The sequence below is a fragment of the Pleurodeles waltl genome, chromosome 3_1 (genome assembly GCF_031143425.1).
Source record: "Pleurodeles waltl isolate 20211129_DDA chromosome 3_1, aPleWal1.hap1.20221129, whole genome shotgun sequence".
NCBI lineage: Eukaryota > Metazoa > Chordata > Amphibia > Caudata > Salamandridae > Pleurodeles > Pleurodeles waltl.
Genome location: NC_090440.1, coordinates 1,926,135,039 through 1,926,162,645, shown reverse-complemented (window position 1 = coordinate 1,926,162,645; position 27,607 = coordinate 1,926,135,039). Strand labels below are relative to the sequence as shown.

At 47.7% G+C, this 27,607-nt stretch overlaps 1 protein-coding gene across 1 annotated transcript in view; it reads left to right on the top strand.

Moving 5' to 3' along the window:
* The window catches only part of LOC138285789 (solute carrier family 13 member 2-like), a 700,806-nt gene that overhangs the window by 185,467 nt on the left and 487,732 nt on the right, over positions 1 to 27,607 (top strand). The gene's annotated exons all lie outside the window — the stretch shown is intronic.

The window sequence follows — 27,607 nt, the reverse complement described above, 5'->3', positions numbered from 1 at the left end:
CCTCAGCCATGTCGGGGGGAGGTTAGATAAATGGAGCAGCAGAATGCTGTAGGATGTTGCTCTGAGGTGAGGATGGCACAGAAAGACCATAAAAAGGCTGCCTGCAACTTCCTCTATTCAACTTCCTGTATTTAATTTCCTGGATGTGACTTCCTGTATATATAAAAGATTTCTGGTCCAAGTGCGGAGTCTCCCCTCCATGTGTGGAACTTCCACTCAAATGCGGGACCTCGTCTGCGTGCAGTATCTCTGCACACGGGGCTGGACTCCGCTGTCAGGCCCAGGTGATCAGTTGAGCAAAACAACTCACATGCAAATGGGCATGCAAGTCTGGTACAAGTTTGGTGTGATATCACTGCATAATGCAGTGCAATATGTGTACCAGCAGTGGGACAAGATGTGCTGTAAGCTCTGGGAGGACATGTGACGATGGGCCCTTATTAAGGCCAAGGACATCATAGGTGTGTCCTTCCAGCCCCATGCGCAACAGCCCCTCATGAGCCCACTGTACAGGAGGGTCCTGAAGACTGCCTGGATGACCCTCCAACTCAGCGGGAGGACTTGAGCAGTGGAGAGATGGTAAGTGCATGAACTGCATTATGGGGGTCATTATGACCCTGGCCAGGGCAAAGGTGGCGGTTTCACTGCCAACAGGCTGATGGTGAAGACCGCCACATTATGAGTGTGGCGGGTTGGCCTCTGCCAACCTACCACATCTCCGATCATACCGCCAGGGCGGTCGGACCCGTTGTGTCACGACTCACGTGCTGCTTGCGCCTGGAATTTGCAGATCTGGTGGCGTGGATCTTCAATGTTCGACTTTGGCCCAGAAAGGGGCGACTCTTTCTGGTAGCCACGGTGCTGTAGGCAATGGAGACGCCAAGAACAGACCGTGCCCTTCAGAAAATAGCGCCAGAGGGAAAAAAACCCTTAGAAAAAGGGGAAAAACCTCCAACAGGAAGATTCCTGGAAAAAACAAGAACAAACAAACAAGGATCCAAAAGGAGCAAAAGTCAGGAAACACAGAATGCTGAAATCCAGAACCAAAAAGGGGAGGAAATCAGGAGCGAAGACACTAACTGAGCAGAAAGTGTTGCAGCGCAAGGAAATGAAGAAAACACAGCCCTTATATACCAAAAGACAGGAAGTGACCCACAGGAAGTAAAAGGACACCATATTAGACAGGGAGAGGTACATAGAACAAAACAGAATAGAAACCATAGAGAATAGGGAACAATGAATGCTGGGAAGAGAAAGGTAACCTGGGAAGGGAAGAAGACATAAAAAAGGTACAACAAAAAAAGACCCCAGAAAGAAGAAAAGAAAGAGGATAAGAAGGAAGAAAGAAGAACAGGTAAGGGGGGTCAGGAGACCCCAGCAAGGCGGTGGAAAACGACAGAGCGAGGCCCCATGCAATGCCTGGGGCCTCGAAAAGTGCATGAAAGGCTGGGGGCGCGCCGCGTTTTAGAAACGCGCTGTGCGGCCCCAGCCGAACGCCCGGCTTGTGCCGAACATTCGGCTCGCGCCGCACCACGCGGCGCGACACGTTGGGCCGGAGATGAGCATCTCTGACCCTGTGGTCCACAGAAGACCGCCGGCGGTGTTAGGAGCCACATAATACAGCTGGCAGAGTCATTCTGGCAGGGCGGGGCCAGTGGTAGAACCACCCCAGTGCCTCCACCTTTCACCATGACTACGGCTGGATTTCCACCCAAAATCTGGCAGAAATCCTGCAGTGCCCATAATATGGTGGACGGAAGACCCCGGCTTTGGCAGTCTTGCTCAAAGACTGCCAAAGTCATAATGACCACCTATGTGTCTTAATGTAAGCGGTGAGAGAGATGTGTCTTTTGTCGCCTTTCACTTTAAGTAATGACTGCAATAATTATAAGGTGTATCCATGAGTGGAGCTATTGCAATGCTGAGACTTATAGTATACAAAACACAACTGTGAAGATTTCCATTATGTTAGACTTTTTAATCTTGGCGTGGTCTCCCTTAACTTTTTGCCTCTGTTTTCCAGGTTATTGATGTGTGCTGGTTTCCGTTTTTGCTGTTTTTGTTACTCGGGTCACTTTACCACTGCTAACCAGTGCTAAAGTGCAAGTGGTCCTATACAAAATGTGTATGTAATTGGTTTATCCATGTTCGGCATATTTGATTTACTAGTAAGTCCCTCGTAAAGAGCAGTAGAGGTACCCAGGGCCTGTAAACCAAATACTACTAGTGGGCCTGCAGCATTGATTGTGCCACCCACCTAAGTAGCTCTGTAATCATGTCTCAGACCTGTCACTGCAGTGTCTGTGTGTGCAGTTTTAAACTGTAAATTCGACTTGGCAAGTGTACCCACTTGCCAGGCCTAAACCTTCCCTTTTCTTACATGTAAGACACTCCTAAGGTACGCCCTACGTAGCCCCAAGTGCAGGGTGCATATAGTAATGTGTTTTATATGTCCTGACAGTGAAATACTGCTAAATTCGTTTTTCACTGTTGCAAGGCCTGTCCCTCTCATAGGTTAACATGGGGGCTACCTTTAAATATGAATTACATGTAGATTCCCTTTGGGAGCGGATAGATATGTGGAATTTGGGGTGGTTGCTGCTGCTCGAAGAGCCAGGTCTTGAGGCGCTTCCTGAAGGCGAGGTGGTCCTGGGTAGTCCTGAGGTGGACATGGAGGGAATTCCATGTCTTGGCTGCCAGGTAGGAGAAGGATTTACCTCCAGCGGTGGTTCTGCGGATGCGAGGGACGGCGGCGAGAGCGAGGCTGGTTGAGCGAAGTTGACGGGTGGGCGTGTAGAAGGCGAGGCGACTGTTGAGGTATTCGGGGCCCTTATTGTGGAGGGCTTTGTGTGCGTGGGTGAGGAGCCTGAAGGTGATCCTTTTGTTGACGGGTAGCCAGTGCAGGTGTTTCAGGTGGGTGGAGATGTGGCTGTGGCGTGGTACGTCGAGGATGAGGCGTGCAGAGGTGTTTTGAATGCGCTGAAGACGTTTCTGAATTTTGCAGTGGTTCCTGCGTATAGGGTGTTTCCGTAGTCCAGGCGGCTTGTGACGAGGACGTGGGTAACAGTTTTTCTGGTGTCGGCAGGGATCCAGCGGAAGATCTTTCGGAGCATGCAAAGGGTGTGGAAGCAAGAGGACGAGACGGCGTTGACTTGCTTGGTCATGGTGAGAAGGGGGTCCAGGATGAATCCGAGGTTGCGTGCGTGGTCTGAAGGGGGTGGTGTGGTGCCCAGGGCCGTGGGTCACCAAGAGTCGTCCCAGGCGGACGGGGAGTTTCAGAGGATGAGGATCTCCGTCTTGTCTGAGTTCAGCTTCAGGCAGCTGAGCTTCATCCATTGTGCCACGTCCTTCATTCCATCCTGCAGGTTGGCTTTGGCGGTGGCTGGGTCTTTGGTGAGGGAGAGTATCAGCTGGGTGTCGTCGGCGTAGGAGATGATGTCGATGTTGTGTTTGCAAGCGATGTTGGCGAGGGGGCTCATGTAGATATTGAAGAGAGTAGGGCTGAGCGAGGAGCCTTGTGGGACGCCGCAGGTGATCTGGGTGGGTTCTGAGCAGAGGGGCGGGAGGTAGACTCTTTGGGATCGGTCCGAGAGGAACGAGATGATCCAGTCCAGGGCCTGTCCTTGGATACCGGTGGAGCGGAGGCGGGTTATTAGGGTGCGGTGGCAGACGGTGTTGAAGGCAGCCGAGAGGTCAAGGAGGATGAGGGCGGTTGTTTCTCCGCTGTCCATCAGGGTTCTGATGTCGTCGGTGACTGCGATGAGGGCGGTTTCCGTGCTGTGGTTGGCCCGAAAGCCAGACTGGGAGGGGTCGAGCAAGTTGTTGTCTTCGAGGAAGTTGGTTAGCTGCTTGTTGACGGCCTTCTCGATGACCTTGGCCGGGAAGGGGAGGAGCGAGAGCAGAAGTTCTTCAGGTCGTTGGGGTCCGCCGTAGGTTTTTTCAGGAGAGCGTTGACTTACGTGTGTTTCCAGCTCTCGGGAAAGGTGGCAGATGCAAACGAGCTGTTGATGATGCTCTGGAGGTAGGGGGCGATGATAGCGTCGGCTTTGTTGAAGATGTGATGGGGGCACTGGTCCAAGGGGGCGCCGGAGGGGATGGTGTTCATGGTGGTTCTGGTCTCTTTGGAGCTGATGGGTGTCCAGGCGTTCAGGGTGATGGTTGGGGCTGTGAGTTCAGTGGTGGTTGCCGGGATCTGTGGTCCGAAGCTGTCGTGTATGTCGGTGATCTTTCGATCGAAGAAAGTAGCGAGGGAGTTGCAGAGTTCTTGTGAGGGCGTGATGGAGTTGTAGCTGGCGTTGGGATTGGAGAGCTCTTTGACGATGTTGAAGAGTTCTTTGCTGTTGTGGGTGTTCTTGTCCAGTCTCTCTTTGAAAGATGCCCTTTTGGTGGAGCGGATCAGCTGGTGGTGTTCCCGGGTGGCGATCTTGAGGACTGACATGTTTTCTGCAGTGTGTTCTTTGCGCCAGGTTTTTTCGAGGGTACGGCAGGTTTTCTTGGATTCTTTGAGGGCGTCTGTGAACCAAGGAGGTTTCCTGATGTTGGACTGTCTTGGGTGGCTTCTGTGGGGGGCGAGGTTGTCGGCGCAGTTGGTGATCCACTGAGTGAGGCTGAGGGCTGCGTTGTTGGCATCGGAGGTGATGGCAGGTTGGTTATGATTGAGAGAGGAGAGTAGCTGTTCAGTGGAGATTTAGTTCCAGGGTCTGTGGGTGATTAGTTGTGTGCGAAGGTGGTGGGTCTTGCGTCTGAAGGTGAAGTGGACACATCTGTGGTCGGTCCAGTGTATCTCGGAGGAGTGGCTGAAGGATACGTGGTTGCTGGCGGAGAAGATGGGGTCGAGCGTGTGGCCAGCGGTGTGGGTGGGGGTGTTCACCAGTTGCTTGAGTCCGAGATTGGCGAGGTTGTCGAGCAAGGTGGCGGTGTTGGTGTCGTTGTTCTTCTCCAGGTGGAAGTTCAGGTCCCCGAGGAAGATGTAGTCGAGAGTGCATCTGAGGGTGGTCCTGGGGTCGGTGCGGATCTGGAAGTGCATGTGTTCGGCGGCGAGGCGGGTGTCTTCGGTGGAGGTAGTGACGTTGATGGAGCTCTTGTAGATGATGGCGATTCCTCCTCCGATTTGGTTGGTGCAGTCTTTCCTGGCGATCTTGTAGCCGTCTGGGATGGCTAGGGCGATGTCGGGAGCCGATGAGGCGTTCATCCAGGTTTCTGTGATGAAGGCGATGTCAGGTGCGGTTGAGTCCAAGAGGTCCCATAGTTCAATGGCCTGCTTGTGGACGGAGCGTGCGTTGAGGAGGATGCACTTGAGGTGGTTGTTGGAGCGTGGGCTGGTGGACGGATTGCAGGCGCAGTGGAAGGTATACTTGCAGGTTTGACAGGCGAAGGGTCCATGAGTACGTTTGGGGCTGGCTTGGTAGCAGGTGGTAGTTCGCCCGGGGTTGAGTGCGTGGAGGGAGGCGGCATCGTATCTGAGCTGGGGGTTTTGGGAGCGCTGGGGGCCAGGGGTTCTGGCGCTGGGCGCGGTCCAGGCACAGACGGGCGCAGACGGGCTTGCCTTTGGCTCGCCTTTGGTGCGGCCGCGCAGCGGCTGCCATAAGAGGGAAGGGGGGGAGGAGGGGTCAGCTGGGAGGCGGGAGGCGGGAGGGAAAGTAGCGAATGGAAGCAGGGGGGAGCGGGGCCGCACGGGAGGCAGCGGCGGGAAAGCGGGAAGGCGGGAGGTGGGAGAGCGGGGGACAGGGAAGCGTCTGGAGAGCGGAAACGGGAGGGAAAAAGATAGAGCACAACAGGAGATGAAGCACAACAGGAGATAAAGCACAACAGGGAGATAAAGCACAACAGGAGAGGCAAAGGAGAGAACAAAAGCACAACAGGAGAGGCAAAAGGAGAGAACAAAAGCACAACAGGAGGGGCAAAAGGAGAGAACAAAAGCGCACCAGGAGAGGCACAAGGGGAAGGGAAAAAGCGCACCAGGAGAGGCACAAGGAGAAAAACTGAGGAAGAAGAGCTGCCCTGCCTGTGACTGTGCTTTGTGGAGCTATCCTGCAGTTGCTGCTTCTGCCTGTGCTACAGGACAAAGACTGGACTTTGTGTTGCCTTCCTTCTTGTGAAGAACTCTCCAAGGGCTTGATTTAGAGCTTGTCTCCTGTTGTTTGAAGTCTCAGGGACAGCAAAGACTTCTCTCTGCCAGCACCTGGAGCCTCTGCTAAGACTCCTACTCTGCCAAGTGGTGCCCATCCAGTTCCTGGGACCTTGAAAGGAGAAGCTGGCAGCCCAAGAGTGAGAAATCCACACACCGACTGCCGTGCGGGGAAAAGATCGACGTGACTCCGATCTGTGGCTGTAAAATTGACGCGCCACGGCTGCATGGCTGAAAATTGGCCTGGAGGATCAACACCCGCGGCTGGAGAAACGACGCGCAGCATCGCTGACAGAGACCGGTGAGATCGCAATCCGCACTCCGTGGTTTCCAGATCATCGTGCGGAAGGATTTCGGATGCAAATATCGCTGGGTGTGCAAAAATGACACAAGGCCTGCCCGGACCCGAGAGTGGCGTTCGAATCGATGCATCGCTCTCCTGCTGAGAGAAGAAATGACGCACACTGACTCGACTGAAGGAGAAACAACACATGGTCTCGCTCATGAGTGATATTGACACATCGCAAGCCCTTTTTGATGCACACTCGCCCATGAAGGGGTTATTTTTGACGCACCCAGGTACATTTTCACTCTAACAGCGGTAGCGTTGTGTTTAAAACTACATGAAGACTCTTTTTAGTTTGTAAGTGATAACTTGACTTGTGTATTGTGGATGTTTGTCGTTTTGGTCTTGTTTTGTTTAGATACATATTTTCTATTTTTCTAAACCTGTGTTGTGTCATTTTGTAGTGTTTTCATTGAATTACTGTGTGTGTTGGTACAAATACTTTACACCTAGCACTCTGAAGTTAAGCCTGCTGCTCGAGCCAAGCTACCAAGGGGGTGAGTGGGGGTTAGGTGAGGGTGATTCTCTTTTACCCTGACTAGAGTGAGGGTCCTCGCTTGGACAGGGGTTAACCTGACTGCGAACCAAAGACCTAATTTCGAACACATTACAATTGCATTTTTGAGGAAATATGCTCCTACATAATCATAGCTAGTGAATAAAGGACCTCATAACTGTTGTATGCTATGGTAAATGGGTGGTTGGACAATGTTTATTGTTGGTATGTGAGGTGTTTGAGTTTTGTATGTTGTATCATGCATGCTTTTTGTCTGAGTCTTATGTCACCTTTCACTTTATCTGAGTAATGGCTGCAATAATGATGTGGTCTAGGCCTAACTGGAGCTTTTGAAATGCTACTTTCTGAAGGCATTCTGGGGCTACTAGTGTTCAAAACGCAGCTGAGTAGATTTCTATTACAATTGCATTTTCGAGGAAAAATGCACTTGCATAATCAAGACTAGTGCACTAAGGGTCTTTTAGCTGTTGTATGCTGAGGTGAATGAATGGCTTGGACAATGTCTATTGATGGTATGCGAGATTTTGTGTTTTGTATGTTGTATCATGCATGTATGCTTTTTGTGCTTTTTTATTTGTTGTAAAGTGAAGTAAAGGCTGACATTGTGTCACTTGTCTCACTCAAAATGATACGTACATATCCAAGGTGTATAAAATGCAAACATACTCACACACATAATTTCAAATAGATATGTAGCTGTATAATTTAGCACATATGATTTCCAGTGTACAGAACAAACAAAGCAGTCTTGTTATGCAAAAAGTGGCCTTGCTATGTAGAGTATGTGATGTTGCTATGGAATATACAAAAAAATAGAATCGCATCCTTGCAAAGGTTATATGCAAGTGCTTGTTTGTATAGGTACAACAAATGTGGTATGTATGATGTGTTTTGCTATGCTACACAACAGTTGACAGTAAGCGTAAGACTGTTGAGACTGTGCATTAGTGTGCATAAAAGGATGAGCCTATATTAACTTTTAGGTGTGGACTTATCCATCCAGACTACGTACTATCTCCACTTGTAAAATTACATTGGAAGGTGACTATGTTTAAATGTCAGGAACCTCACATTGTACTAATGCTGAAGGTGAGGGCTGCTAAATACAAAAATTTATCTAACCTAAATTGAGAAAGATGTTACTGCTTAATTAATTTCTGGACATTACAGTGACAGCACACCTACTTTTTTATTTCAAACCACATGTTATTGGTTAGTGAGATCAAGGAAGTACAATGTCAGCACTTGCTTTATGTTGTCTTGACTTTTATTATAACTTGTATACCAACTGCATAGTAGTTTGTCTTCATTTTCAGTGGACCGGTCTTGCCAAGGAAAATCTGGACAGGACTGGGGACAAAGTAGGACATCCTCAGTTCATTGGCAGGCACATCCTCTGGACACTACCAGTGAAGAGTAAGAGGAGGGTGACCAACCAACAGGCAGGGGTAATGCACCCACCTGGACCAAGCCACTACCAGCTAAATCAACAACCAGGTGGAGGCTCAGGAGACTGAAGGGGGGGCATTGAGAGGAGACAGAAGGGGGGCATCTTCCCAGGGGGAAGATGAATGTGGGTCTCCTTCTGGCCCACAAGAACTTGAATTGGAAATGGTGTCCCTTGAGCAGGCTCTAAAACCATCTGGGCCTGCCACTGACCCTTCCCTAACACTTGAGGCCCTGCACCCCTTGACACTACTCCCCCTCCAAGTTCCTGCCCAGAAGAGATGAAGGAGACATTTGCCCACAACACCCCACACCTCTCATGTTCTACTGAAACACATCCATGTGTGGTTTATCCTGCGGCTACATCCCAGGAAGTGATGGTGTCCACTGATGATGTCTGAACTGTGTTCTGCTTCCATCACTTCCTTTGGTGCAGCCATATTGTCTGTGTTGTCCCACTGACCCTCCCAGACCACTGTTGTTGTGTCCCCAAGTGTGTCTTCCTTCTTTGTTCCCCCAGGCTGCCCCTCATACCCCTCGTGCTCCTCATGCTATCTGCTCCTGTGGGGTGTCTGGACCAGCATTGGCCAGCTACAGTGAGTCCATAGGTACAGAGGATTTAGACATTCTCAGTTAAGCTCTGTTACTGTTTTAAAAATGGAATGGAGGACAGTGAGGATGACCAGTGGCTGTGTCCCCCAAGCCTGGACCTTTGTTAGGAAAGCTCATGTGGCTGGACATTTTTTTTTTACTTTGACCTTTCTCCTTTTCCAATGGGAAGTATTTATTCCAAATTTATTTGAATAACGAATGTCTTCTCTATATAAAATATTGTTTAAACCCATCTATCTTTCTTGTGTTTTCCATTATATATGCTGGATTCAGAGTAGGAAAGTCTATATCTGTAGATGCTTTTCCTTTGTAACACAGATGGTCCCACAAACCAATATATCTTACTCACACACATTTATAGTCATATATATGTCCTACAATCGGAGTAACCATTTGACCATCAACACCTAACAATCCACTCAGGATTGAAGTATTGAATTGTGATTTTCTTTTATTTACAATTTTTTAGATTATTTACATATTCACAGGGCTCATGAGGAATCTCTCTAGTGACTTCGCAAATTTGGTGGTGAGGATCTCCAGTGAGTAAGTGCATATTCTGTGTTGGTGCTGATGTGTGGGCGTGTGTGGTGCATCTGCCTGAAAAGGTGGGCTGTTGTGCCTGTATAGGATGTGAGGGTACCCGTATAGTTGGTGGGTGTGCCTGTAGAGGTGGGGAGGATGCTTTTGCAGGGGTGTGTGGCTGTACTGGGTGTGAGAGTGCCTGTACAGGTGAGGAGGGCACCTGGACAGGTGGGGAACATGTCTCTGCATAGGGGGTGCATGTACATGGGGGGTTGCCTGTGTACGTTGGGATGCCTGTGCAGGTGGTGGTACAGGTGGCTGGCTGGAATGGGGTGCAGATAGGGATGTTTGGCTCCCTCCATGTATTGACCGTGAAGGAAGACTGATATTTGGTCATTGTGCATCCTTGACATGTCTTGGCAAGATTTCAAAATACTGTCCAAGACATTTGTCCATCTGTCAATCATCTGAGGGATTTCCTGTATTGAGTCTGAAATGTCAGCCGGAGTAGCCACTATTGTATGAATGTCCTGCCTCACATCAGACTGTTGATGGAAAAAGTCTCCCTCTCACTGGGCAGCATGAGCATCTTCCATTCCTTCCACATGGAACGCCCCCTGATATGACAGTCAGGTCTACCAGCACTGGGAGGGGTGGCAGGTGGGAAGCTGTGGGTATGCGATTCATACCTAGAGGATACCTGCTCCTCAACAGCGTTGTTAGGTCCTTCAGATCCTTGAGAGAAAGCCTGGGATGCACTGTCATGGGAACAGTGTGTAGGAGAAGCAACACATTGACCATGGATATGAGGGCTGTGAAGAGGTGATGGTTGTGTTGGAAGAGGTGAACTCTCTGGCTAGTTGGCTGACTGCTGGAAAAGGGCAAATCTCAGAAGGGAAGTAGGAGGTACAATGAATGCTTGCTGGACCTGATGCTGCCTTCAAGCGTTTGGCCATCAGGCCAACAGTGCACTCCTCTTCATCCAAGACCTCCTCAGTGGCCAAAACCTGCTCATCTTCTTCCTCCCTTTCCTCCTTTTGTTGAGCAGTGCTGGCTACTCACCTTGCTGCTTGAAGGAGGGTCAGGTTCTCTAATCAGATTTTCCTCTGCCCTCCACTGGTGGATGGTTCACCTTCATCAAGTGACTCATTGACCCGAGCACCGGAAAGGCAGAGGTTGCAACATAAATATTTGCCAGAGTATATCATGTGCTACAAAACAAGGGTAAGAACTATTTTTCTTTGCACCTATCTGAAGAGTTCCTATGTGATCTGGTCTGTGTAAAGGTACATGTGACAGCTAACACTGTAGCATTGAGATCTTCAACGAAGATGTGCAATGCAAAGTCACACTGCAATGCAAAGCCACACTGACGTGGTCAGTGCATTGCTCTGCCTCCCGTGGCTCCACCCTGTAATTAGAGCCCTTTCCCTGGCTCCTCTGAACTCCTGACCTCTGTCAGGAGTTCGAGGCCCTCCTCCACCCGCAGGCTTCTGCCTGCGCCTCATCCCTGGTGTCTAGAGGGAGAGCTCTGCTTTCCTACTAGGTTACCTTCTGCCTCTCTCCTCCTTTTGCTTTGCTTTGTTCTCTGCTCTGCTTCACTGCTGTCCCTTAGTGCTCCTTTTCCTCGTTTCTCTCTCACTCCGCTATCTCTCTCTCACTATCGCTCTCCCCCTCTCTCTCTCCCCTGCTGCTGCTGCCCCCGCAGCCCGCCCCTTTTTTCCAGCTCTGCCCCCTTTTTCGGCTCGATCATCCTTTTCTCTCCGTTTTTTGTCCCCCTCCCAGCCTCTCCTCCCCCCACCTCCCTACTTAATGGCGGCCGCTGCGTGGTAGGCTGAACAATACCACTGACCTGGTCCGTGCTTTGCTCTGCCTCCCGTGTCTCCACCCTGTAAGTAGAGCTCTTTCCCTGGCTCCTCTGAACTCCTGACCCCTGTCTTCTACCTGCGCCTCATTCCTGGTGTCCAGTGGGAGAGGTCTGCTTTCCTACTAGGCTACCTTCTGCCTTTCTCCTCCTTTTGCTCTGCTTTGCTCTCTGCTCTGCTTCACTACTGTCACTTAGTGTTCCTTTTCCTCATTTCTCTCTCACTCCGCTCTCTCTCTCTCACTTTCACTCTGCATCTCTCTCTCTCCCCTGCCACTGCTGCCCACGCAGCCCCACCCACATTTCTGGGTCCGCCCCCTTTTTTGTGCCGTTTTCATCCCCCTCCCACCTCCCAGCTGTCCTCTCCGCCCCCCCACCTCTGTACTTAACGGCAGCCGGTGCGTGGGTGCACAGCAGATGCGTGCAGCGGCTGCGCAGCTGGCACGCCAAAGGCAAGTCCGTCGGCCCCTGTCCGTGCCTGGACCGTGGCCCAGCGCCAGAAACTCTGGCTCCCTTCCCTCCCACGGCCGCCACGCACGTCTTCACTATGACGCCACCACCCTCGGTGCCCTCAACACCGGCCGCTCTCCCGCCTGCCTTCAAGCATACCCGCAGACCACCTGCGGACCCTTCTCCTGCTGGAACTGCACCTTCACCAGCCTCCACGCCAATGACCCACCCACCAAGGCAGGATGAAACCATCTCAGATTTATCCTCCCCAATACGCGCTCCTTCCACAAGCACGCAGTAGAACTATGGAATCTACTTGACTCAGCCTCCCCAGACGTCACCTTCCTGACTGAGACCTGAATGAACCCCTCCTCAGCGCCTGAAATCACCATAGACATCCCGGACGGCTACCACAAACCAGGAGGAGGCATCGCCATCATCCACAAGAACACCCTCAGGATCACAACCAACATTGAAGACACCCACAGCACCGCCGAACACCTGCACTTGCAACTCCACACTAACCCAAACACCACCCTCCGAGGGACACTAGTCTAAAGGTTCCCCGGCCCACAACAGCAGTTCAGCGGCTCCATTACCGATATCATCAGCACGCACGCTCTTGCATCCACTGACTACATACTCCTCAGAGACTTAAACTTCCACCTCGAGAATACCAATGACAACAACACCGCCACCCTGCTCGACAACCTCTCCAACCTCGGCCTCAAACATCTCGTCACAACACCAACCCACTCCGCAGGACACACACTCGACCCTATTTTCTCCGTCAAAAATCACGTCTCTTTCAGCCACACAACTGAACTCCACTAGACAGACCACTGCTGCATCCACTTCTCCTTCAAGAAACTCACAACACACCACCACCCACAACAGGATCCCCCACTGCAGTTGGAACAAGGTCACCGAAGACCAACTTATCGCGACCCTCTCCCAGAACCCACTCATCGACACCACCGACACTGATGCCGCTGCCCGCAACTTCAGGCAATGGGTCAACACCTGTGCCAATACTCTCGCCCCAATCAAGAATCCCTCCAACAGACACATCAACAGAAAGGCCTACTGGTTTACTGCCGACCTCCACAAATCTAAGCAAAGCTGCCGAAGACTTGAATTAAAGTGGCGCCAAGACCAGACTGTGGACAACCTCACAGCCTTCAAAAACACCATCCGCAGACACCACCAACTCATCCAAGCAGCCAAGAGAACCGCCTTCAAAGACCAAATCAACAACAACGCACACAGCCACAAGGAGCTCTTCAACATCGTGAAGGAACTCTCCAACCCCAGCTCCAACGCCAACAACATCCCGCCATTCCAAGACCTCTGCGACTCCCTAGCCTCTTACTTCCACCGCAAGATTGCAGACATACACAACAGCTTCAGCACCCAGATCCCCCCCCCGGCAACCACCAGCACCACAGATTCACTTCCGACCAACCTCCTGCTCTCCAGGACCCCCATCAACGACAACAACACTATCGAAATCATGAACACCATCCACTCCAGCTCTCCATCTGACCCCTGCCCTCACTATATCATCAACAAAGCAAGCTCTTGCATTGCACCCCAACTACGGAAGATCCTCAACAGTTCCTTCGAGTCCGCCACCTTCCCGGAGAGCTGGAAACATGGCAAGATCAACGCCCTCCTCAAAAAACCCAAGGCAGACCCAAAGGACCTCAAGAACTTCCAGCCTATCTCCCTGCTCCCCTTCCCGGCAAAAGTCATCAAGAAGGCTGTCAACAGAAAACCAACCTGCTTCCTCAAGGGGAACTGCACCCTGGACCCTTTTCAATCCGAAACCGCCCTCATCGCCGCCACCTATGACATCAGAACCATACTGGACAGCGGCAAAACCTCGGGCCCTCATCCTCTTGGACCTCTCGGCTGTGTTTAACACCGTATGCCACCAAACCCTACGCTCACACCTCAGCAATGCTGGAATCCATGACAGAGCCGTGGACTGGGTCACCTCCTTTCCCACTGGCAGAACCCAGAGAGTCCGCCTCCCCCATTTTGCTCAGAGGCCACCAAAATCATCTGCGGCGTACCGTCACTCAGCCCGACACTCTTCAATGTCTAAATTGCCCCGCTCGCTTACAGTGCCCGATCCCACAACCTCAACATCATCTCATACGCTGACGACACCTAGCTGATCCTCTCCCTCACCAAGGTCTCCACCAAGACCTACCTCCATGAAAGAATGAAGGCCATCGCTGAATGGATGAAGAGCAGCTGCCTCAAACTCAATTCCAACAAGATGGAAGTCCTCATCTTTGACTCCACCCCCTCCGCATGGGGTGACTCCTGGTGGCCTGCCACTCTTGGAACCACTCCGACTCCCACCGACCAAACACACAACCTAGGATTCATCTTGGACCACTTGCTATCTATGACCCAGCAAGTCAACGGCATCGCCTCCTCCTGCTTCAACACCCTCCGCATGCTCTGAAAGATCTACAAAGGAATACCCACTGAAACCAGAAGAACAGCCACTGCCACATCAGAGATCACCTGAAAAACCTCCACTGGCTCCCAGTCAACAAGAGAATCACTTTCAAACTCCTCACCCACGCTCACAAAGCACTGCACATGGAACACTCTTCCCACCCACCTGCGTCAGACCACAGACCTCCTTACCTTCAGAAAACTTCTCAAGACCTGGCTGTTCGAGCAGTAGTAGCACCTCCCCCATCCCCTTCCCCCCCCTCCTCAGCGCCTTCAGACCCTCACGGGTGAGTAGTGCACTTTACAAATTCCTGATTGATTGATTGACACTCACAGCTCTGTGTGGTACTGAGATCCCTTGTGATGTCAGCTGCTGAACCTGGCTCCTTGATGTTATGGCGGAAGATATGATCCTTGTGACACCTTAATTAATTTTCAGCATGAATTGTAAGTGAAGATGCAAAATAAACACAGACATCACTAATTATGTTGAAAACATATCATACATCAACATTAGATGCTTAGAAAATGTGACAATATCTGCTTATTTCCATTAATAATGATTTGGTTACTGTAACCTATTTGGAAAATATTAGTTTATAACACTCAAATGCACACTTACCTGACAGACAGATAAAAGTGGGTCTGACAGGTGCAACCAGAAAGTCTCCCAAATCCCTAAATGAGGTACTTATGATGACTGAGGTACTCCTGACAGCAGCTGTAGAGAAACAAACATATTCATATTTCAATACAAAGGATGATGTGTATTATTGTACATGTATGTGCCATTAGTATACACATTCAACTCAGTGATACTCCTCTTTGAACAAGACAATATAACAGTGGTCCTCAAACTTTTTAATGCCCCCAATCCCAGGTGAAAAAAAATACATTGGGTCCCCCTACAAATCTTTCACATTTATTCTATTAAATTGACAGTGTTTAAATATGTGTAGACTTATTTCAACATTACAGTTAAGTTCTGTTACTGTTTTACAAAATGCAATCAAATACATGACGACAAATATAGTATTCTGATCGGGCAGGCCTTTCTAACTTGTAAACATATTCACAGTGTGATTATTAGAATTGGGGGTGGGGGTTGTGAAGAGTATTTGGAATCCCTTCCTTTTTGACACACACTCCCACCTTGGATATAAAGGGCAAAAGATGTTAGTGATGTCCCATTACAGAGCAGATTACTGCTGCTTATTTTTTCCACCTTAAAAAAACCCTTTTATCAGTATAATTCTACTTTTGGCCAGAGTCTGGGTCTCCTCCTCTGTCAATATTTTCTTCCTCCTCACATGTAATATTCAGATGCTGGGTAGATGGCAAGGTAAGGTGCAGAGCAGTGAGTGAAGTATTTGTGTAGAAAAACAGAGCCTTGGATGTGTGCTTTTTTGGTTTGCAGTGCATGGTTTGCATGTGGCATAAATTGTCTGCAGGTGTATAAAATTGCACTTACCCCACCCGAGTGCGGAGATCCCGCACATGGGGTGGAGATTCTGCCCGAGTGCAGAACCTCCGACCTGAATATGGAACCTCTGCAGGCATAAAGATGCTACTCATAAGTCCTTTTGTGAATACCGAAAAGTAGTAAAGTTACACTTTGGGTCTAAGTTTGCCTTTGTAAATTGGGCCTATAGACTGTAGACCCAGTGTCCAGTATAAACTGCCCTGTTCTGTTGTATTTTATGAGCATCTATTTGCACCAATTCGCAATCAAGTGCTTTGCACTACTTGGTAGTGCCCCCTCACCTGTGAGCTTTTTCAATGCTGTTTTCTTGAAGTGATCCATTCCAGTGGCAGTCTACAAGCTAAACAGCCCGAAGCTACAGAGGAATGACCGATTTTGAAAAACAATGTCCAAATGTGTCCAGAAAGCACTAGAGCTAGGCCACATTTAAGGTAGAACACACTATGCAGCTGTACTAAGAAGGTGTGCATGTTTCATGATATATTTGTTATATTGTAAGAAATCAGGAAGCACAAGATACTTATTTATGGGTATGAGGACCCAAACCTAATCTCTCATGACTCACACCCTATCAATGAGATACGTGGCAAGTTGTACCTCTTTGCACTCCAGCTCATAATCACTTGCCCCATTACCCAGTTTCTGCTTTGTTCAACTCAGCCACCCCGTAACTCTGCTGTCACAATAAAATTTATATGTGTAACATAATATCATAGACACAGGACATAGAAGGAGATGTTGTCTAATGACCACAACTGCCAACTTTAGAAGTGGGAAACGTGTCCCGGAACTCGATCACCATCCTGTCATTCTGGGCAAATCATTTAACCCTTTAACTGCTGCCCACCCCACGCTCCACCACTGGGGGCTACTTGGGGTAGTCTACAGTTAGGGGTATGTAACCTGTATTCTACATATGAATACCCATGAAAAAATTATGTCCTTTTTCCCAACACCCTGGGTATTCTAAAGGTACCCAGGGCTTGTGGATTCCCCCGGAGGGAATAGAGAAAATAGGCAAAATATGGCTAAATTTTTACTTTTGGGGTAAAAATTTGTCCCAGGTAAAAGTATCTTTTTTTCCTAAAAATTGTATCAACAAACGGTTTGCTGTACTAAAGTCACCATCTCAGTTTTCAGGAACATACAGAGCTGAATAAAAACACTTAACACAGGTCTTGCATTTTTCAAAGAGGTAGTCCATTTTTCTTAATTTTTTGTGGTCTGAACCTAGCTCCAGTGTGTGGTAGAAACCAGTGTGAAACCCATGGGTGATCCAGGAAGGCCGTAAAGTTCTGAAAAGTAGACAAAATTCCAATTTCAGCAAGGGATCATATGTGTACATCCCTCAAGGTTTTCCCAATTAAACTAGCTGTTGAAATATAGCAATACTGAAAATAAGTAGGAAAAAAGAAACATTTGTGACAACGTTCTAACCTTAACTTTGGCCTCTTTACAAAAACAATATACTATTATATATGCTAGGCCCTTCTAGTTGAGAGGATATATAGGGTTTGTAGGTTCTCCCAGAATCCAAGGCGCCCAGAGCAAACAACTGAGATGCACCGTACAGTGTTATTTTATTGTGTACCCAGTATAGTCCAATTCATATAATGAGATATGCAGAGGGAAAGAGGGGTATCAAGGAAACCTATGTATTTCTGATATGGGCACAAGACATGGAGTTTAGAAGCGGTGACTATTTTTACACTTCTGAATTTGTAGGTACCCGTACTTGCATATGATTTACAGGGTATTCTTCGTAATGTCTTTTTTCTTATACACTGGCTTATGTTTGAAGGGCACACATGCACCTAAATCCAATTGGTAATAGCAAATGTTCTACTATTTTATGCTACCACATGTCTTCTGATAAAAAAGGTATCTTACATGTGTTGGTAGACCTAGTGCCTGCTACAGGAAACAGCCCAAAGTGCAACATGGATACATAATTTATTTTCCACTTGTGGGTATCTGTGGATTTTGAGCTCTAGCTCAGCTGGCAAATATGGAAACTTAGCAAACTTGCACAATTTTTTAAAGCTGGTGGAATTCAACGTGGTGCGATTTGTGTGGCTCTCATCAGTTTCTTTAACCCAGAATCCATTGCAAACCTCAGACCTTGACCAAACCAACACATTTTCCTCATGTTTTAATGATGGGAAGTTTTGGAATCTGCGGGAAGCCACAAACATCTTCCCACTCGCCCTTCCATCAGGTCTCCCGATAAAAATGGTACCTCACTTCTGTGGCTAGGCCTAGTGCCCGTGACAGGAAACAGCCCAAAACACAACATGGATACATCACATTTGTCCCTCAAAACTAAACCTTTTTTTGGGGGTGGGAGGAAAGTGGACAGCTAGGGTTTTTGGACTCTAACTAAGCTTCACCTAGGAAAACCTAGAAAACATTTTTTTAAACTAGACACCTGGGAGAATCCAGGGTTGGTTGACTTGCATGGCTGTTACCAGGTTTTGTTTACCCAGAATTCCTTGAAAACCCCAAACGTTGACTCAAAAAACACATTTTCCTACTATTTCTGTGATGGAAAGTTCTGGAATCGGTGGGACCCACAAATTTCCTCCCGCCCAGCATCCACGTAATGAGCCCATTGGCTTATCTTACTTTCACTTTCCTGTAATTGCGTCAGGGCGACCTGTGCATTAATCGCAAGAAAAAAAACAGCAGCTTGGGAAGCTCTTCCGGAGCAGCCTGATTGTGAGAAATTGAGTTGATGGTTGACTGGGGTATAAACCTTAGTCAAACAGCAACCACAATCTTAGACAGAGTAAGTGTCAGGCAAACCCTAAATTAACCTTTGCTAACCGTCTTGTAGTTTGACACCAGGCCCAGCATTAGGACAGTGTGACTGGTGCAATAGCACTGGGCACTGACCTAGGGAGTGGGGAGATGACCTTAGAGGAGGGCGCAGTGTTTAACAATAACTTATAATTTAAAAACACCTGCTGCAGAGTTGCTTGTGTGCCCAGCTTTCAGGCAACAATAAAAATGTCCAAGTAACTCCTGTGATTAATGTTCTTGTGGGAGAGAAAATGAAGCTTTGTTTAGTGGCAGTTTTGACTTGCCATCAAGTAGCACAGAGGGTTAATATGTCTCCTGCAAAGAACGCGTACCATGCAGATCAGATATCTGTATTTTATGTGGATACCTGAGTGGATTACTGCTTTTGCCACAGAGATTCTTTTGATACCGCAGTTCATAAGATACAACCCTAAAATAGAAGAGTTACTGTTATGATCTGTCATTAGAGCTGCATCCAAACTGCATAAAATAGGTTAGGATGTTATGTTTTTTCCTCCAGTCTTTCATTATCTATTTCTAATGTTGCTAAAAAGGGTTAGTTTGGGTGGATATACATTCCAGTTAGTAAAGCCAGCCCTTACCAGTGGTTTAAAGCAAATGTAATGCATGTGAGAGAGGGGCTATTGAGAGATGAGGAGCACTTTTGCCCATGATAGTGAGGGAATCCGAGGAGAAGGACATGGGGACACCAAAAATGATTGTCGCACTGGGCACCACAGTCCTAAAGCTGGCCCTGCTTGGCACAGAGCAGTCAGGCTTAGCTTAGGGGCAATGTGTGTAAAGTATTTGTGCAACACTTCAAACTGTACAAACAGTGAAACCACCACACAAAATGAACCCACACCAATTTAGAAAAATAGAGTAAGATTTAATAAACAAAACAAGGCCAAAATGACAAAAATCCAATAAGTAGAACTTGAATTATGAATTTGTAAAGAATAAACTGTAAAATAGCACATAGAAGGCAAAATCTGTAACTGAGGATATCTGGTTGCCCCGGACTGGGACAAAGTCAAAAGTTCAGGTCAACCGCAATGGAGCCCGTGGTTGGGCTTGATGAACAAAAGTATTTTTAATCCAGTTTGCGGAGCGATGCGTTGGTTCTGGACCACGCAGTAGAGGGGATGTGTTGCTTTTTCCCATGCAACAGCACCGATGCGCCAGTTCTGTAATGCGGTGATGCATCAGTGTGAGTTCCTACTTTGTTGACATCAAGGAGCTGAGGTGCAGTCGAGACAATGTATTTGTTCCAATGAGGGCTGATGCTGTAATGCAGCGTTTTGGTAGCGGCGTCGAGGCTGCTGTCAATGGGATTCGAGGACCCTGTGCCGTGAAAAGCATCGCAGTGCCGGTTCCGAGGGCAATGGCTAGTGTCGAAGCGATCCTGGTTGCGCCGGTTCCAACCTACACAACCACAGCGATGCATTGGTTCTGCCCACACAACGGCAGAGATGCTTTGATTCTGCCTATGCAGCAGAGGATGCATCAGTTCCACTGGAGCAAGCACCTTAGGTACACTTCTAAGGGTCCAGGACTAGGGGTGGCACCACTTGGCAAGACAGACTCACTGATAGCAGACGCCTTGTGCAGGAGCAGGGTGGCTGGAAGTCGGTTATGTCCCTGAGACTTCAGATCAGGAGGCCAGCCGACTAGTCCTTGGAGTCACTCTGGGTTCAAGTGATGCAGGTCCAGCCCTTCTCACTCTGGTAGGGGAACAGCAGGTAGCAGGGCAGCACAGCAAGGCAGCAGTCCAGCAAAGAAGCAGTCCAGCAGAGTGGCAGTCCCTCAGCAGCACAGCAGTCCTTCTTCCTGGCAGAGCATTCACAGGTCCAGAAGAGTACTGAGTTGGTGGTGTCAGAGGTCCAGTACTTATTCCCAGTTGGGCCTTTGAAATGGGGGAGACTTTAAAGGCAGGTCTTTAAAGTACACAGGTGACCTGTCCTTCCTGCCCTGGCTCCAAGCTCACTACAGGGGATTATGCAGCCCTTTGTGTAGGCACAGTATACCACCTATTCAGGTGTGAGACTGGGGGAAGCCCCCCCCTCCCTTTCACCCTCCCAGATGTCTCAACAAGTGACATGCATTGTGTGTAGCTGTCTAGAGGGAGCACACAAAGTGCAGGTGTCACCCATCCCAGACCCCAGACAATTGATCCGAGACGGCCAGTAAGCACCATATGGCAAAAGCCAGAAAATGCCAGCTTTCTAAAAGTGGCATTTTCAGGATTGCAATTTAAAATCCAACTTCACCATAAGTTGTCATTTTAACTTGTGATTCCAGACACCAAACTCAAAAAGTTAATCTCTTCCAGATTTTGAACTGCACTTTTAAGATGTAGGGCCTGATTTTAGTTTTTGTCAACACCAGAGCAGTACGCACTCTATTGGCGACAAAAATGCAAAAACCCAGCACTCTCAAAACAACGTAATTTATGCATTGTGCTGATATGTTGTGGTTTAACCTTTTGCATTGCAGAGTTCAATCCTGAAAACCTATTTTTAATATGCTTACAAATACTGTTCCTTTGCAATGTATTGCTGCAGGTTTTCAGAGTGTGTTAGGGTGTGGCCCCTTTCCAGGGCCTTCCAGAGACTTTCCCTGCAGCATGCCTTGGCGTGGTTCTGGTCTGGGCCAAGACTCTATAAAAGAGAGCCAGCCCAACTCCCAGTGCTCACTATTCAGAGGTCCCACTGCAGAGCAGCAGCTTCTTCCTGAGCTCCTGTCCCGGCGGCCTATTTGGACCTTCCAGTCTGCTGCCCTTCGTCCTTCATTGGTGATCGTTGTTCCAGGCGGTAAGACGGTGGTTGGACTGTTCCGACACCGTTATTGAGAATTTTCATATTCTTGGTTTAATTCTTAAATGAGTAACAGATTACTTGCACACTACCATTTCTTTACATTTATATGGTAGTTTACAAATAGGCAAGACGCGAGATTTGTTTCATAAAGGTTTGACTTTGTTACTCATTGCGTGCTACCATTTCTTGACATTGGCCTGGTGGTTTAAGAATCGGCAAGACGCGCGATTCGTCTCATGGTGTTTAAACATTGTTGTCCATTGCGCGCTACTATTTCTTGACATTTACATGATGTTTTACGAATTGGCAAGACGCGCAACTCGTTTCATGAGGATTTAACTTTGTTGTTCATTGTGCGCTACCATTTCTTGACATTTACATGGTGGCTTAAGAATCGGCAAAAGAAGCGCAATTCGTTTCATTGTACTTTGATCTTGTTATTTATTGTGAGCTGTTATTTCTTGACATTTACATTGTGTTTTACAAATCGGCAAGACGCGCGATTCGATTAATGATGATTTGACTTTGATATTCATTGCGTGCTACCATTTCTTGGTATTTTACATGGTGACACTCGAATCGTCAAGATGCACGATTCTCTCCCCGAGTTTATTTCATGTTGTTTATTGTGTGCCACTATTCTAAGATATTTATTATGTAATATTCGAGTTGACAAGTTATGTGATTTGTTTCCTGAATCTATATTGTGTTATTCATGGTGCACAATCCTTTTATGGTGTTTACTATATATATACATATATACATCTGCAATATGCGCAATTTGTGTTGAAACATTTTAAGAGTACACAGAAGGCCAGAGTTTCTAGATGCAATATTGTATAGTCCTAGTATACATTCTCAAAATAGGATTTATATGACTGGTTTAAAATTTTGTCAGAATGTTTTTTCTGATTCTCATGTAAAGGAAAGTACTTGAATAAGAAAGTTTTCATTTAATTCATCTTGATTCCCTTACAGGTATCCGGCCCTCTTGAAACTTAGTCATTTTAAACTTAACTCTTAGATTGTTCATGTTTTCAGAGTGACTAGGCTTAGAATCATAGTCTAGTATTGATTTCAGGAGATATAATTTTCATATCGTGTGTTCTATCCTTTTTCTTACTACAGGTCTCCTTCCCAGCTGTTCCCTTCCTAATCCCCTCTTCCCCTCTTGAACTCTCTCAGTCTCTGTGATTTATCTATCAGAGTCTTGGAGCTGTTCAGTGGTGGACGTGTTGGGAACGTGCACAGACCCCGAGGATCTGGTTACTCTGACAGTTTTGGCATATGGGTTACTCCGTCACAACGGTGATGGATATCCCGTCTGCCAAAAGAGAAATCCCATTATTTCCTAAGGGATTTACATTTCAGCGACCAGACATCCACCATCTTTGTGACGGAGTAACACATCTGCCGAAATCTAAATCAGGCCCATAATAAGGTAATTCCAATGTTACCCTATGGGAGAGATAGGCCTTGCTGTAGTGAAAAACTACTTTGCCGTGTCACTACCAGGACATGTAAAACTTACAATTTAAAAGTACATGTCCTGCCTTTTAAATACCTTGCACACTGCCCTCTGGGTTGTCCAGTACCTACATTTGGGGTGACCTATGTGTATAAAAATTTAAGGCTTGGGCCTGGCAAAAAGGTGACTTCACCAGGTCGACAAGGCAGTGTAAAATTGCACATACAAGCTATACAATGGCAGGCCTGGGACATTGCTAAATGGCTACTTAAGTGGGTAGCACAATTACCCACAAGTAGAATTTAATTTAAAGGCCCTGGGCACATGTAGTGCACTTTACTAGGGACTTGTATGAAAACTAAATTTGACAATTGGCGATAAGCTAATGTTACCATGTTTAGACGAGAGAGCACAAGCACTTTAGCACTGGATAGCAGTGGTAAAGTGCACAGAGTCCTGAAGCCAATGAAAACAAATCCAGTAAAAATAGGAAAAGGAGGGCACAAAGTTTGGGAATGACCCTGCAGCAAGGGCCATTTTCCAACACTGATGTTAAAAATGAATAAAAGACTCCCTCTGGTGCACAACACCAGAGGGGCCTTCAAGTACCTTCCCAGTGTCGGGCAATGGCCAACAGACGCACTGGGGAGGTAGTGCAACCGTGTAACTTATAGGGTTAAACTCACTGACAACGGGCAAGCAAAACACAGGGTGGAAAGATGCAGAGACGGCATGCATTCTTATGGAATGTTGCAACTAAAATTTAAAACTACCCTCAAACAGCATGCCCATGTCAATGATAGCATGGAATATCACAACTACAAAATGTCATAGCGAAGTACACTATGACATATCAGAACAGTAAAATGTAACATAAACATGACACAGCACAACATTGCACAGCATCACAACCCAAAAAAATAGCAGCATAACAGAGTAACATAGCATACCATAGCTAACCTGTCATGGTATGCCCTAACCTATGGCAGACCAGAGCACATCATAACATAACAAACATTTTGCTGCATAACACAACAAAGAGTATTATAGCATCACAAAATAAACGTAAGAAACATAACTGAATACATAGCATAACATGAAACAATACCAAAAGACGCCAGTGATGGTTTGTCGAGAGCAATGTGCACAACTACAAAGGGGGTAGAAAAGATACACTGCCATCATTGTTCTGCTGGGGAGAGGAGCATGCTCCCTAAATGAGTAACTCAGTCCATGTAATTTGCATACAAAGCACTTTGCCGCGTTATTAATCTGTAGGTATTTAACGCCGAAATAATAATTTACAACATTCTAGAAATGAATGGGGACTCCAGACACCATTAAAAAATGAATGACTGCTCACACTGATTTTCGAGGTAAAGTGTCCCTCTGAATGTGGAAGTGCTCATGCCTCAAAACTTCAGAAGAGCCATCACCTCACAAGTGCAGGGGATTTTAGTATCCAACAAAAGCACAATGTCTTTACTCACTAGTGCAGAGGCTGTGAGCACCCAACAATCACAGCCTTTCAAATCAGTACTGCAGTGGATGTGAGCATTTAACAAGTGCACCACTACCTCCCTACCACTAGTACACTGCCACCATCCTAACCACCGCCATCCTAACCTCCAGCCTACCGCCGCCACTTTATGACCACCCTACTATCACTACTCTATCACCATCCTACCACACCACCCAAACCACCAAACACCAACACCCTGACCACCACCACTTTATCACCACCACCCTACCCAGCCTACCACTACCAGCCTATCCAACATCACAATCCAAACCACCACCACCCTATGCTAACAAGCACCACCACTCCCTAACCAAAACCATCCTGTGCTAATCACTACCACCTAACCCAACACCGTCCTACCCACCATTCTACAATAAACACCACCCACCTATCAACCATCACCTAACCCCCACCATCACTTTACCCACCACCCTCACCAACACACTACTGCCACCCCAGCACCCTACCACCCCCCCTAGAGCCCTACAACCACCACTAGCACTCAATCACCACAGCCACCACCCCAACACCACCACCATACTGATACCACCCTACCTCCTCGTCCACCCTAACCCAGCCTACCACAACTCTACGCCAACCCTACCACAACCATACTAACCACCACCACCAACCTACAACTACCCCAACTAGCCTACCATCATGGCACCACCATACCAACACCACCAATCAAACCATCACCCAATAACCCTAGCCAGCACTACCACCCTATCCTCCACCAGCCTAACAACCACTAGCCTAACATCCAAAACCCCCATTCTAACCATCAAGTCATAAAATGCTGACATTTGGTCAGTTAGGATATTACTAATCAATCCTGTTCCTTTAGCACTGTGTCACCCAATTCTAGTAACATTTCTCTAATATTGTTTGCTTGTTTTTGCCTGAACTGTCTTTCCAAATATGGGCCTACTTTATTTCCTTGAACATAAGGTGTATTCATCAAGCGGAGGAGGACTACACTACACTATTGATATCTAACATATTTTTTGGCTCTGTAATCTATGTTATCATATAGGTGAGGTGAGGGGATGGGGCAGTTCTATAGCCTACGTCAGCTTTCTACAGGTCTTCCTCAAGGTATGCTCTTTACTAGCATTTTACTTTCCTACCATTAGCCATTGCTCCTATGCAACTGCCTCAGAGACCTGCCTTACAGTTGTCACATAGACCTGCCTCTGACACCTCCCCACTGTCATTGAAGTATTCCTGGATTTGTTTTCGCAGTTCACTTCTGAAGACAAGGTCTCACAAATGCCACTTCACCTCAGCTATCATGGTAGCATGATTCGATACAGAGATGCAGCCTGCTCTCTGAATGTGTATTATGGCAGTTAGGATTCTAATGATCAATCTGTAATTGATTCTCAAATAAGTTCCATGAACAAGTTAGAAAAAGGTGGCATAATTCTTCCCTTTTTGCTGTCCCAAATGCCACAAAGGGCCATATTTACAAGAAAGTGGCGCATCACTAGTTATGTGCCCCTTTTCTTGCTGCCTCCTTGCATCCCATAACGCCACTGTGGTAGCACTGTAGCGCCGTATTTAGAAGACGGCGCAACATGGCGCATGTTAGGGGCAATTGCGTCTGTTATTTTATGCTATTTTAATGCTCTACTGGATTAGCGTAAAAAAAATGACGCTAATCCAGTATAGTGTATAGATTCAGAAGAGCCTGCAGTGATCAAAAATTACAATAATGAAAACGCGGTTTACTAGAGTATCCTTTAGCAATATCTCATAGCAGAAAGCCTGCAAGATGCTCCAGACCAAGGGAAAAGTACACATGCTGTGGGACAGAGGAGGAAGGTGACACTTAAAACTCTGCACTTCCAATTTAAACCACTGCTCCTGGCAAGTTAATAACCTTCTTTTAGTGTTTTATTGGATCTCTCAACTATGCTGTTAGATTTGGAATGATATAATGGTGACTTCTTGTGTTTCATGCCAAATTTTAAACGAAAGTCCTCAAATTCTGCGATCAGAATACTGCAGCACTGTCAACATTTTCTTGAGAATACCCTCCTTTCTGAAAAGGTTTTCCAGAAACCGAATGACAGCACCAGTTTTTATGTCAGTCACATGAACAACTTCAAACCATTGTGAGATTCTATCCACCACTACAGTAAGGATGTTGCTTTCTCTTCCAACAGTATTATCAGGTGCTCTGCCAGCACACCATTAGGAACCCCAAGACTATCTCCCCCGAAAACCACTTCATCATGAATATAAAGTTTATTCCTGACAATTCTGAAAAGACATGCATTTCCATCTAATTTGTTTTTCATCAGCCAGCCATTCAGATGTAACGAATGATGATTTTGAAAACACCATGACACTTAGGGGGCCATTATGACCCTGGCGGAAGGCGGAGAAGCGGCGGTAAGACCGCCAACAGGCTGGCGGTCTTTTTTTTGTATTATGACCATGGCGGTTACCGTCATGGTCATCTGCCGATTCTCTGTTCCGCCCGCCAGGGCGGAGACGACCGCCGGGCTGGAGACCCGGGTCTCCAGCCCGGCGGCCGTCACTATACCGCTGGCGGTATTTTGACCCGGCTTACCGCCGTGGATTTCCTGCGGTTGGAACCGCCATGAAATCCATGGCGGTAAGCACTATCAGTGCCAGGGAATTCCTTCCCTGGCACTGATAGGGGTCTCCCCCACCCCACACCCCACCCGACTCCCTCCCCTACACCCCCCACCACCCCTGCCACCCCCAAAGGTGGCAGGGCCCCCCTCCCCACCCCGACCCCCAACACCACAGAACTCACACACACACGACACGCACGCAGGCACCACCAACACACACACGCACACACACCAACATATATGCCCACATCCACACACACAGTCAGACACGCACACCCACATACAAACACACACGCACACATCCATACAGACATACCCACAGGCATACACGCACTCATTCCCAAAACACGCAACACCCCCGCAAGCATACACGCACTCACACACCCCCTCTACATACACAGACGCACTCCCCCATGCACCCACACAACACACAACCGCCCCTCCCCCCTACCCTGACGGACGATCGACTTACCTGTTCCGTCGATCCTCCAGGAGGGGACAGGAGCCATGGGGGCTGCTCCGCCGACACCACACCGCCAACA